Source organism: Staurois parvus, unplaced genomic scaffold (genome assembly GCF_062004578.1).
Source record: "Staurois parvus isolate SC_StPar_1 unplaced genomic scaffold, SC_StPar_1.0 ptg000122l, whole genome shotgun sequence".
Taxonomy (NCBI): Eukaryota; Metazoa; Chordata; class Amphibia; order Anura; family Ranidae; genus Staurois; species Staurois parvus.
Window position 1 is genome coordinate 2063918 of NW_028317918.1, and position 12643 is coordinate 2076560.

Genomic DNA, 12643 nt, shown 5'->3' on the forward strand with positions numbered 1-12643 from the left:
TTTCCAGCAGCAGCAGCGTATTTTTTCACACATCACCCAGTAAGAGCATATCACTCAGCAACAGATATATCTATACCATGATGGAACAGTGCATTTTATTACCCCACAAAACCACTTCACATCACAATGCAAATTAAAGTACATCATGAAGCATATCAGTCAATGGAATAGCTTACTATTTCCTGACTCACAGTAGATCACACAGTATAACTTTGTCTTTTAAGGGAAAATGTAACTCCCCTCAGCAGCATTTCCTCCTATTTCAGTGTCATCTCCTGCAAAATTTACCTCCGAGTCAACAGAAATGTACTCCTCTCCTTTTCCACTCCCAAGCAGCTTTCCATTTAGCATCTACTTACACCCTACTGGTAACGGTTAGCTTCAATTTATTCTGCTCAGTAACAGTTCACAAACCATAGCAGGATTTTACCTGTCTCCCCAGTACTTGACCTATATGTACCAAAAATACTTCTCCCGGTAAGGAGTTATGCCTGATGTGGTGGGGAGATATAGCTTGGACAACTATAAAGGTCCAGGCAGAATAGAAGAATGGGAAAGCGCTGTGCCCTATACTCCTGATCTAAACAATAGAATGCGCCAGATAATCCCATACGGTGTACAGGCGGACACTTGAAAAAAATGGCAGTCCCAGGACAGGAGGCATGCATTAGGTCCTTAGGTCTTGTGGTACCACTGACAGGGCACCACTTAGGACAAGATTATTATGCCTCACAAAGCCCAACTTCAGCCCAAACTTTTTTCTTTAATTCCTACAGTGGAACTTCACTCTCTCAATCAACATTGACTATTTTGAATCCTTATGCTGCTATAATTAGTAAGTAGATATAGTAGCAATATATATCATATTTAGTTTTAAACTGTTTTTTACATTTCTTTAGTTAATTCCTAGTTTCCATGCCTAGACAAATGAGGTCATACATCCAAGGAGTCTTCAGGAAGGGAAAAGGGGTTTTCTCAGCTAAGCACGCCTTCCTGCCTGCATGCCTTAGCTAAGGGCAGATGGATTCCAGGAAATAAATGTTACATGAATTATCTGTCTGTACTCAAAATGGCCACGAAAAGATTGATAGGGGAGTGTTTTTCTAAGTGATTTCTCAGATAAAATAAGTATGAAGACATGGATGGGAGTGTTTGTTTTGATTATTAAACGTGAATTAAATAGCGCTTTTAGTTTGTAGTACTCAGATACAGTGTAGTTAATTTTTAATTTTAAATAGAGCACAAAAGAGTTAGAACATCTGCTTTAATATTGCTGTAAGTGACCCTACTAAGGAAATTTCCCCTCAACTTCTGTATACATGAGACACAAAAATATAAAATGAAGGGAAAAAAACATCAAAACACATAATTAGAATTTAAAGCGGAACTAAACTCTCTCAACCATCATTAACTATTTTTAATTCTTATGCTAGCTTTAGTAAATAGATAGGAAGGATTATTATACTTACTTGATTTAAACTTTTTTTTTTTTAATTTCTTCAGTTGCATCCTGGTTTCTGGCCTAGGCAAAAATGATGTCATACATCTGTCAAGGTCCTACCTTTCTTCAGAGCTTGTGCATCTCCATGAGCTGGCCTCCATCTTGGTTTTCTGCAAAGCATGGTGGAAACCTTTATGCCTTCATGCTTCTGCGGCTCCTCCTCAGAAGGGTGTGGTTGAGCACATTTAAACCTGCTGTCTGCAAGTGTGCTCTGCACTTGTGTCCTGTATGTTGCCCTGTTGCAAGCTCTTGTGTTGTTCCCATTGCTCTCCTGGTAACCGACTCGGCTTGGACAAGACTACTCTCTGCGTTAACCCTTTATCTGACCTCCCGTTGTTGAACCCGGCCCGTGACCTGAGTCTTCTTTGCCTACCGTCTAGTACTGTCTGCTCCATTGTTATTGACCCGGCTTGTCTGACTACTCTACTCGTGATCCCATCTAGCTCCCACCAGCTGTACGCCATTGGCGGCAGTCGTTATCGCAGCTGGGGTCACTCGGGGGCCGCGACCTGGTCTCAGGCTGCGTCAAGTCCATCCCCACCATCAGGGGCCCTGGTGAAGGGTAGCCTGGGGCTTAGACTCCGCGCCCTGAGGGACTCTGGTCTGTGGGTAGTGGCTGTCGTCAGTCGCAGCGTGACCGTACCATAGGCCTGCCTGCCCATTCCATCGTTCCTGCCCTGACATTACACAAGTGCCATGAATCCTGACGGTGCAGGTACGCCTTCGATCCCTATGTTACTCGCCAGACTCGACCAACAGGATCGCTTGTTGGATCAGTTCGCTCAGGCGTTGCAGGCTGTGCTTGCACGCACAGCGCACCTTACCCCTGGGGCTATTAGGTCAGTTGTTACTCCGGTGGACTCTCCCACTGTTGCTCCGGTTGTTGCACCTACCTCTGCATCTGTTGCGGAACCCGCGGTACCCAGAGGTATGACTGGTTCTGCCCCTCTTCCTCAGCGCTTTGGGGGGGAACCGAGTCAGTGTCGTGGTTTTCTTAACCAAGTGGGGATTTACTTTGAATTAATACCTCACGCTTTCCCTACTGAGAGGGCAAAAGTGGGCTTCCTAATCTCGCTACTCTCTGATAGGGCCTTGGCCTGGGCTAATCCCTTATGGGAGAGGAATGACCCGGTGATTCACGTGTTTACCCGTTTCGTTGCCTCCTTCCGTACGGTATTCGACGTACCCGCTCGCTCCGCTTCTGCTGCCAAATTGCTCATGTCCATGCATCAGGGTTCACGAACCGTTGCCGAGTACGCCATCGAATTTCGTACTTTGGCGGCAGAGGTGGGTTGGAACAATGAGGCTCTAGTGGCTGCTTTCGCTCATGGTCTCTCTGATGCGTTGAAGGACGAGATCGCAGCCAAAGAACTGCCTGTGGAGTTAGAGGCACTCATCTCCTTCCTAATCTTGATTGACACCAGGCTCAGAGAGAGGCCTTCATTTAAGGAGCGGCTGCGGAGGCCTCCTAACCGTTTGGCGCCTACGTTTTCTGTCCCACCCGTGCCTCCCTCTCCTCCCACGCCTCCTGGGGATGGTTTGTCTGGTAGTGAGCCCATGCAGCTGGGGTTTGCTCGCCTTTCCGAGGGGGAGCGGGCCTCTCGGCGTCGGGAGGGTCGCTGCCTGTACTGTGGACTCGAGGGGCATTTTCGGCAGTCCTGTCCGGTCCGTCCGGGAAACGCCCGCACCTGAGATCCTGTCGGGGGCAGATCTTGGGTGGAGTTTCCTCGTCCCCGGTTTCCCGTAAAGATAAACCGCTTATCACCGTTGTCCTCTCTTGGGCAGGAGGCTCGGTGACGGCCCAGGCGCTGGTAGACTCTGGGGCTGGCGGTTTGTTTATGGACAGTTCGTTTGTGGCCCAGTACTCCATTCCTCTGCAGGCTCGAGAGACTCCATTGGTTCTCGAGGCGATAGATGGCAGGCCCTTGCAGCCATCGCAGGTTACCCACGAGACCCTGCCGGTGGAGGTAGCCATTGGGGCTGTTCACAGGGAATTGGCCTGTTTCCAGGTAATTTCTTCCCCGCACTACTCCGTGGTTTTGGGCTATCCCTGGCTTCAGAGGCACAATCCGACCTTTGATTGGCGATCGGCCGAGATTCTCTCATGGTCACCACGGTGTGGGGCTGGTTGCATCCGTGGTCCGGTTAAGGTGCTGTGCACCTCCTCGGACTCTGTGCTGCCCACTGAATATGGGGAGTACCTGGACGTGTTTGACAAGGTGCGCGCCGGTGCCCTGCCTCCTCATCGTCCATACGATTGTGCCATAACCTTACAAACTGGTGCTACTCCTCCGCGTGGCAGGGTGTATCCTCTTTCGGTGGCAGAGAATCAGGCCATGGAGGAATACGTTGCGGATGCGCTTTCCCGGGGGCACATTCGCAAGTCTACGTCTCCAGCAGGAGCTGGGTTTTTTTTTGTGAAAAAGAAGGGAGGTGAGCTGAGACCCTGCATTGATTTTAGGGGTCTCAATCGGATCACGATTAAAAATGCTTATCCTATTCCGTTGATCACCGAGTTGTTTGACTGCCTCAAGGGAGCAACGGTCTTTACTAAGCTCGACCTTAGGGCTGCCTACAACCTTGTACGGATCAAGGAGGGCGATGAGTGGAAGACCGCGTTCAACACCAGAAACGGCCACTATGAATACCTGGTTATGCCCTTTGGGTTGTGTAACACACCCGCGGTCTTTCAGGAGTTTATTAACGATGTCTTACGTGACTTGTTGCAGCAGTGCGTCGTGGTTTACTTGGACGACATCCTGGTTTACTCTGCGTCCATGGAGTCTCATATCCAGGATGTTAAGCGGGTGCTGCAACGGTTACGTGAAAACAAGCTTTTCTGTAAGCTCGAGAAGTGTGAATTTCACCAATCCCAGGTTGCCTTTTTAGGCTACATCATTTCCCCGATGGGTTTTTCTATGGACCCTGAGAAGGTTTCAGCGGTTCTGCAGTGGCCTCGTCCCAGTGGTCTTCGGTCCTATCAGCGCTTTTTGGGATTTGCCAACTATTATCGGAAGTTTATCAGGAACTTTTCCACATTGGCAAAGCCTCTCTCAGATCTGACCAAGAAGGGCAGTAACCCTCACGAGTGGTCACCCGAGGCCATCTCAGCTTTCAAGGCTCTGAAAGCCGCCTTCACTTCGGCCCCAATTCTGTCTCATCCCAATCCTGGGTTGCCTTTTGTTCTCGAGGTTGATGCATCTGAGACAGGAGTAGGCGCCCTCTTGTCCCAGCGTCGGTCACCCGAGGGACCCCTACTTCCTTGTGGGTTCTACTCCAAGAAGCTTTCCTCTGCAGAGTGCAACTACCAGATTGGAGACAGGGAGTTGTTGGCCATTATTCTGGCTCTCAAGGAATGGAGGCACCTGCTTGAGGGTTCTGTGGTCCCGGTCCTAGTTCTCACTGACCACAAGAACCTCACATATCTCTCGGAGGCTAAGAGGTTGACACCCCGTCAGGCCAGGTGGGCTCTGTTTTTGTCACGTTTTAACTATGTGGTCTCTTACTTGCCTGGTTCCAAGAATGTCAGGGCTGATGCCTTGTCGCGGCAATACTCTGAGCTGTCCAGGGAGGACACTGAGCCGACCTCGGTCATTCCTCCAAACCAGATCCTGGCTGCCATTCATACCAACCTGACTTCTCCCCTTGGGGAGCAGATTTTGGCGGCTCAAACTAACGCTCCCCCTGAGAGACCGGCTGGAAGATGTTTTGTACCTGAGGGATTGCGTACCCGCTTGCTACGTACCTACCATAATGCCAAGACTGCCGGTCATCCTGGTAGGAACCAATTGTCCTGGGTCGTTTCTCGGTTATTCTGGTGGCCATCTCTCCGTTCTGACATCGCCTCATATGTAGCAGCTTGTTCGGTCTGTGCCCAGAATAAATCTCCTCGGCACCTTCCATTGGGCCTTCTGCAACCCATTCCCAATGGGGAGCGTCCCTGGTCACACCTGGGAATGGATTTTATTGTGGATCTTCCTGCGTCTCAAGGTCATACGGTCATTCTTATGGTGATCGATCGTTTTTCTAAGATGTGCCATTGCGTTCCATTCAAGAAATTGCCGACTGCACAGGAACTGGCTACGGTTTTCGCCAAGGAGATCTTTCGCTTGCACGGGTTGCCCAAGGTGATTGTCTCGGACCGTGGGAGCCAGTTTGTGTCCAGGTTCTGGCGCGCCTTCTGCTCCCAGTTGGGTATCGAGCTTTCCTTCTCTTCGGCCTACCACCCTCAGTCCAATGGGGCTGCGGAGCGTTCCAACCAGGCCCTGGAACAATTCCTTCGTTGCTATATATCGGATCATCAGGACAACTGGGCCGATCTCCTGCCATGGGCAGAGTTTGCGAGGAACTCGGCTGTCAACCCCTCCTCTGGGATGTCCCCCTTCATGGCCAACTATGGGTTCCAACCCGCTGTATTGCCTGAGTTGTTCTCTCCACAGGACATTCCGGCTGTGGATAACCACCTGGCTGCTCTGCGCTCCTCATGGGGGCAGATTCAGAGGTCCTTGAAGGACTCAGCACAGCGCCAGAAGCTCCAGGCTGATCGTAGACGGTTGCCCGCTCCCTCATACCAGGTCGGAGATCGGGTGTGGTTGTCCACTCGCAACCTCAAGCTTCGGGTGCCCACACCAAAGCTGGCCCCCCGTTTTGTTGGTCCTTTTCGCATTCTTCGCAGGGTGAACCCGGTTGCCTATGCCCTTGCTCTTCCTCCTGGGATGCACATCTCCAATGTCTTCCACGTATCCCTGTTGAAACCTCTGATCTGTAATCGCTTTACTGCCTCTCTGCCTTGTCCTCGTCCTATCAGGGTCGACGGTCATGAGGAGTATGAGGTGAGCCGCATCTTGGATTCTCGGTTGGTCCGCGGTCGGGTACAGTTTTTGGTCCATTGGCGTGGTTATGGTCCCGAGGAACGTTCCTGGGTTCCTTCCGCGGATGTTCATGCTCCTGCCCTCCTCTGCGCTTTTCACGCCCGATTTCCTCAGAAACCTTTTGTGGAGCCACGGAGGGGGAGGGGCCCTTGAGGAGGAGGTACTGTCAAGGTCCTACCTTTCTTCAGAGCTTGTGCATCTCCATGAGCTGGCCTCCATCTTGGTTTTCTGCAAAGCATGGTGGGAACCTTTATGCCTTCAGGCTTCTGCGGCTCCTCCTCAGAAGGGTGTGGTTGAGCACATTTAAACCTGCTGTCTGCAAGTGTGCTCTGCACTTGTGTCCTGTATGTTGCCCTGTTGCAAGCTCTTGTGTTGTTCCCATTGCTCTCCTGGTAACCGACTCGGCTTGGACAAGACTACTCTCTGCGTTAACCCTTTATCTGACCTCCCGTTGTTGAACCCGGCCCGTGACCTGAGTCTTCTTTGCCTACCGTCTAGTACTGTCTGCTCCATTGTTATTGACCCGGCTTGTCTGACTACTCTACTCGTGATCCCATCTAGCTCCCACCAGCTGTACGCCATTGGCGGCAGTCGTTATCGCAGCTGGGGTCACTCGGGGGCCGCGACCTGGTCTCAGGCTGCGTCAAGTCCATCCCCACCATCAGGGGCCCTGGTGAAGGGTAGCCTGGGGCTTAGACTCCGCGCCCTGAGGGACTCTGGTCTGTGGGTAGTGGCTGTCGTCAGTCGCAGCGTGACCGTACCATAGGCCTGCCTGCCCATTCCATCGTTCCTGCCCTGACAACATCTCATGAGTCTTCACTGACTTTTTTTGTGTTTCAGCTGAGAGCCCCTTCTGCCTGACCTAAGGGCAGATGGATTCAAATAAATAAATGCTACATGAATCATTTGCCCTTACACAAGGTGGTCACAGCTAGAAATGCTAAGGGGTGTTTTCACAACAAAATAAAGTATGGAGACATGGATGGATGGCTGAGCTTTCTTTGAACATTAAAAATTAAGGCAGAAGTATGAACTTACAAAAAAAATCCAAGCTGATGCTACTGCTGTCCCCTGATGGCTCTAGGATCAAGAACTGAGTGATCAAATGGCAGTTGATTGCTCGGATCTTGGTTTGCTCAGAGTTGAGATTCACTGGAGTGCTGGACTGGGGAGGGGGCAGGAGCAGCTGGCTCCAGCTCTCAGACACACACTGAGAAGTAGAGCCAGCTGCTGATCAGGCATCTGGGGGGGATCATAACAATAAGATTTGGATCCTTCCAGAGCCTGGAGCGGCCCTGTGAAGTCAGCTGACAGTGGGCATCAGGTTCTGGGTCACAGGAGAGCAAAAGTAAATAATGTTTTCAATTAGTGCTGCTCAGATACAATCTAGTTCCACTTTAAGCGAGGATCTAACTCTTCCCAACCCCACTAAAAAATGGTCTGTTGCTGTGCTAATTGTTGAAACTTACCATCACTGCCAGTCCCTCCATCACCAAGACAGAAAAGAGGAAAGTCATCCAGAAAGGAGACACGATCAGATATAAAAACAGAAGTTCTAACTACACTATATTTACAAAAGTATTGGGACGCCTGCCTTTACACGCACATGAACTTTAATGGCATCCCAGTCTAATTCCGCAGGGTTCAATATTGAGTTGGCCCACCCTTTGCAGCTTGTTAGATTTTTAGACACATATAATACTTCTTCTAGTGTCTTGAGGCGATTATGAATGAAAGAGCCATTGAAATAAAAAAATGAAGTGTGATTTTATTCTATCACACAATGGTGTCAAATAAACAATGTAAAGCGTATTATGAACAGTTCCATGTAGATACAACTACTGTAAAAATGACAAGCAAACGTTTAAAACAAAGTCACCATTATCTGTCATGGCTGTTCTGTCTTTGCCATGTGCGATACTCCATGCTGTCCTTCCTAATGACTTTGTTAAGAAGGAGAAGCCGGATGTGACTAAATTGTAGCTGGAAGTGATCTCAGTATGCACCTGTTGCAGCTTCTCAGACGTGTGTATGCAAGAGTCATATAACGTGTGTGTGTGTGAGTGAGTGTGTGAGTGAGTGTCCCATGTCCGTCGTCTCATGGACTTTTAAGAGGCAAATGTACGTCATAGTTAGTGATCTTAATACCTTCTATGGAAAGTATTACTGCTTAGCAAAGCCATTTCATATAAGGAAAAGATGCTATACATATGATGTTTGATGGACAGGAACATATGTAAGCTGATGTAAATAATATTATAAGCTAATGACGTAACCCTCAGTTATATTTAAAGTATAGTATAGCTTAAGAACATATCAATGTATATATGTATCAATGTTAGAAACGTATACTAAATACACACAAATACCATTAAAATACGTACTGTAATAGTAAGTCCCTTCTAATAACCTTGACATAACTACCAAATACTTTTAACCAACTATCTCTAAATATAGTCTACTCAACTTTCAACTGGTATATACTATTTCAGCTTAACTTGTATATCTTTTGGTCTCAGCTATAATTGAAGAATAGTAAATACTACCATTTGTCAAAGACCACTTACACATATTAATATTAATTATGACTAATCATAAAAACCAAATATTTTGCAAGCTTGCCATCAATATAAATGCCGAATCATAATTTAGATTTAACACAGCTATAGTAGCTTCAAGTCTTCTGGGAAGGCTGTCCATGAGGTTTAGGAGTGTGTCTATGGTAATGTTTCTTTCAGAAACACATTTGTGAGGTCAAGCACTGATGTTGGATGAGAAGGCCTGGCTCGTAGTCTCTGCTCTAATTCATCCCAAAGGTGTTCTATCGGGTTGAGGACTCTGTGAAGCCAGTCACATTCCTCCACCCCAAACTCGCTCATCCATATCTTTTTTGGACCTTACTTTGTGCACTGGTGCTCAGTCATGTTGGAGCAAGAAGGGGCCATCTTCAAACTGTTCCCACAAAGTAGGGAGCATTAAATTGTCCATAATGTGTTGGTGTGCTGACGCCTTAAGAGTTCTCTTCACTGGAACCAAGGAGCCAAGCCCGTCCTTGAAAAACAACCCCACACCATAATCCCCCCTCCACCAAACTTTACACTTTGTACAATGCAGTCAGGCAAGTAGCGTTCTCCTGGCAACCGCCAAACCCAGACACGGCCATCAGATTGCAAGACAAAGAAGCATGCTGCTCTAGAGTCCAGTGGCTCTTGCTTTACGCCACTGCATCCGAGGCTTTGCATTTCACTTGGTGATGTAAGGCTTGGATGCAGATGCTCGGCCATGGAAACCCATTCCATGAACTCTCTATTCATTGTTGTTGTGCTAATTTGAAGGCTACACAAAGTTTGGAGGTCTTTAGCTATTGACTCTGCAGACAGCTGGCAACCTCTGCGCACTGAGCGCTTCAACATGCTCTGATCCTGCTCTGTCATTTTACGTGGCCTACCACTCCATTGCTGTTGTTCCCAGTTGCCTCCACTTTGTTATAATACCACTAACAGTTGACTGTGGTTAGTAGCAAGGAAATTTTATGCATGGACATTGCACAGGTGACAACCTATCACGATACCACGCTTGAATTCACTGAGCACCTGAGAGCTACTCATTGTTTCACAAATGTTTGTATAAGCAGTCTGCATGCCTAGGTGCTTGATTTTATACTCCTGTGCCCATGGAGGTGATTGGAACACCTGAATCCAATGATTGGAGGGGTTTCCCAATATTTTTGGCAATATAGTGTATTCCCCAATCTAACAAACAATAAGTGATGTAATGGCAAGAGTAGCCATGACTTTAATTCACAATTAGTGCCACAAAATTATGTTGCAAAATTGTACTCTTGGGGGGAGGGGGAGTTGGTGGTTCATAGGTATGAAGACAAGGGCTTATCTGCTAACTTTAAAAAAAAATTCAGAATATGTAATGTAGTACAATAACATTGCTGTTTAGTCTGCTGAGAGAGCATGTTTTAAAGGAGGAAGAACTGTCCCTATCACTGTTTCAAGTGTACAATATGAAAGTACCCCTACGTTTGCATACTTTAGGCATAGAAAGGCTTTTAAGTGTTGTGTTCTTCATTTTTTTTCTTGCAAAAAAAACAAACAAAAAAAACCCCATACAATTACTGTATATTATATATATATAAATAAGTAAATTAGCACAATGATGGAATAGATTTTTTTTTAATATTTATGTGTTAATGGCATACTGGTATTAAAATGGAACAACTGAAAGAAGCAATAACAAATACTGTAGATTACAGTTTCCAAGACTAATTTTTATCATGACTTAATTTAGTCTGCGAGACAAAAGAAGTTCTCTCTAGTCACTGCCAAGTGTAGTGCTCATCATGAATAATGGCCAGAAAAGACTTGGGGCCCTGCTAAAGGATTTATACTGAGCTGCTTACACAAACAAAAGTATATATTTTCTGGAATGCTGCATCCCTTCAAACACTATAAAGTTGAACAAAATTGTGTCTATTGCTATTATAAAACAAACAAGCCAAGACTGCAAGATATTACCAGACCTTGTAAAGTACGCAATGAGGTATACATCGGTCACTGAAAAATCACAATGATAAAATGCAGTTCATATTGCCATGGCTGAAAGAGAGCTCCAGGCAGAGTACAAAGATCAGCAACTATGTACATGAAAAGCAATGCACGTGTCTGCTTTTTGGAATTGGTGTGGAAGAAGAAACACTGTTCCTTAAAGTTTCCAGCCTGCTGCAAAAAAAAAAAAAAAAAGAAACTGATTATGTATTGCATCCTGCTTCTTTGTATTCTGGATCTGGACACCAAATCAGCCATTACACACAATTAAGACAACATGGGCAATGAATCCCCCTTTTCCCCTTCCCTAGATTAGAATAACTTGTTTTTAGATTCTATAAAGCAGGGGTGTCAAACTCAATTTCCTTTGCGAGCTGCATCAGCATTATAGTTGCCCTCAAAGAGCTGGTTGTATCTGTAAGACTAGATGTCTAGAGCACCCACCCTTCCTTACATCAGATGTCAAGTGTCCCCCACCCTCCCTTACTTTACAGTGTACCCCCCTTACCTTATGCTGCTGCCAGGAAGAAGCTGGGGGTGGAGCTGGAAAGCAGAAAGTGCAGGGTCTGGAGGAGAACCAAACAAGGGCTAGAATCAGCTGCCAGAGTCTAATGAATGCTGAGACCAGGGGAAGCGGAGATGAGGGGGTGCTGCAGCTGCCCAGAGAGCCACAGGATCTGTAGGAGTTCTGTCCTCCTCTCTGCTGCTGACTGCTGAGACAAGGTGGGGGTGAAGACGATGGGGGTGTCACAACTGCAAGAAAGGTGCAAAGGCCACATAAAATGGCCTGGAGGACCAGGTTCGGCCCATGGGCCTTGTGTTTGACACATGTTCTGTAAAGAAATCTGCAAACCGCAGCTGCTGCAGCAGCTCACAATACACATAACATATTTTTATAGAGGTACATTTTCTTTAAAGTGTATATTTGCTAAATCTCGGCAATACATGTACCTTTTTCCATGTTTAATACTTTGAAAATACTGCAAATACAGAAAAATACCTGATCTGCCAAAACTTCTGGTGTGTTCCTCACTTTTTGCTTGGGCTCACAACACATTGGAGTTGATTTACTAAAACTGGAGAATGCAAAATCTGATGCAGCTCTGCATAGAAACCAATCAGCTTCCAGGATTTTTTTGTCAAAGCTTGAAGGAGAAGTATAGCCAAAGCTCATTTGGTTATATTTCTCCTATGGATCACAGAAGTGCGGTTCGTTCTACACTCCTATGACCTGTTTTCTGCTGACAACAGGCTAAAGCCCGCTGTGGGCTGATGTCACAGAGCCGGTCCAGGTTTTGAAAAGATCCTGACCATATGGTCGGAATCCACACAGAAGCCTTGACTGACACTTGGCTCAGTCTCTCAGCGATCCGCTGAGAGCCTGAGCCAGACACTCCCTCTCCACAGCCCAGTGCTCCTGTGAGCACTGGAGGGGCCGAGCAGAAAGCCGGTGACTGACCGTCACCAGCTCTCTGCTCACGGAAGACTGAGAACTGAGCGATCAGTAGTCTTTGATCCCTCAGTTCTAAGTCTTAGAGCCAGTGGACGCTGCATCCACCTGAGTATAATTTGTTTTGTTTTTGTTAACCCATACTTCTTTTTTAATTGAACAAGCTGAACTTAGAAGCTGATTGACTACCATGCACAGCTGCACCAGATTTTGCACTCTCCAGTTTTTGCTGCACTGAACCAGCATTGTCAGCCCTGCATGCTGG

The 12643-nt window shown here is 47.1% G+C and overlaps 1 protein-coding gene across 1 annotated transcript in view; it reads right to left on the reverse strand.

Annotated features, from left to right (window-relative positions):
* Positions 1-12643, reverse strand: part of NUDT6 (nudix hydrolase 6) — a 43433-nt gene that overhangs the window by 11801 nt on the left and 18989 nt on the right. The window lies entirely within an intron of this gene.